A 1467-nucleotide genomic window follows, 5' to 3' on the forward strand; every position below is an offset into this window, starting at 1 on the left:
GTCCCAGCTACTTGGGAGGCTGAGGCAGGAGACTCGCTTGAGCCCAGGAGTTGGAGGTTGCTGTGAGCAGTGAAGCCAGAGCACTCTACCCAGGGGGATAGCTTGAGGCTCTGTCTCAAAAAAATAAAATAAAATAAAATAAAATGGCAAATGGCCCGCTCAAGTCCATTTCCTGGTCGTCCTGTCTACAGCATGTGGGAAGGGACTAGACAGGGTCAGGAGGACCCAGGGGACTAGTCAGGAGACTGTTTCAATAATCTTGAGGCTTGGCCTGGGATGCAGACAGTGGAAAGGGGAGAGCATGGCGTTCCTGTGCCCCATTTGCACTCAACAACTCTGGTCAACTCTAGGCTGCAGTGAATCTCAGTCTTTTTATATAATAACATTGCAATGACATCTTGTGTACCCTGCTATATACCGTCCCCCACTATACACGGCACACACATACTCATGTATGTACATGTTTGTACATGTTTGTACATGTATTATGTGTACAGAGTTGGGCACACAAAACCAAAGACATTGTATTTTATGGGTGAGTTAGGGATTTTCAGAGGTTGATTATATAATTTTTGCCTTACATACTTATTGACTCAAAACCTAACTCTAGTGTAAGGTATAATTCCACTGTGATGTATTTAAGAGGTTTTATTTTTCTTTGAGACCAAGTCTCACTATGACATCCTAGGTAGTGCTGAGGCCTCATAGCTCGCAGAAAGCTCAAACTCTTGGGTTTAAGCGATTCACTTGCCTCAGCCTTCTGAGTAGCTGGGACTATAGGCACCCACCACAACGCCCAACTATTTTTCTACTCTTAGTAGTGATGGGGTCTCACTCTTGCTTAGGCTGGTCTAGAACTCCTGAGCTCAACAATGCACCTGCCTTGGCCTTCCAGAGTGCTAGGACTGTAGGTATAAGCCACTGTGCCTGTCAGATTTAAGAGCTATTTAAGAGACTTGGTGACTGACTAGAATAGAAGGAAAAGGAGATGGACTAAGGAAACTGTTCTGGCCTGAACAACTCAGTATGGTGGTTCCAATTATTGAGATGAGCCCACAGGAGGAATAATTGGAGAGTAGAAAGCATGGGTTCACTACTTTTTTTTTTTTTTGAGACAGAGTCTCAAGCTGTTGCCCCGGGTAGAGTGCTATGGTGTCACAGCTTAGAGCAACCTCAAACTCACAGGCTTAAGCGATTCTCTTGCCTCAGCCTCCCAAGTAGCTGGGATTATAGGTGCCCACCATGACACCTAGCTATTGTTGTCATTGTCATTGTTTAGCAGGCCAGGGCCAGGTTTGAACCCTCCAGCCTCAGTGTATGTGGCCAGCACCTTACCCACTGAGCTATGGGTGCTGCCCTCACTACTTTTTCTTATTATGTTAGTATGAAAATTTTCAAAAATATAAAAAAATTATTGTATATCCCTGCATACCCACCATCTAGATATTACAATTTTTTTTTTTTTTG

Source organism: Otolemur garnettii, unplaced genomic scaffold (genome assembly GCF_000181295.1).
Source record: "Otolemur garnettii isolate 467f Iridium unplaced genomic scaffold, OtoGar3 scaffold00174, whole genome shotgun sequence".
NCBI classification, from domain to species: domain Eukaryota; kingdom Metazoa; phylum Chordata; class Mammalia; order Primates; family Galagidae; genus Otolemur; species Otolemur garnettii.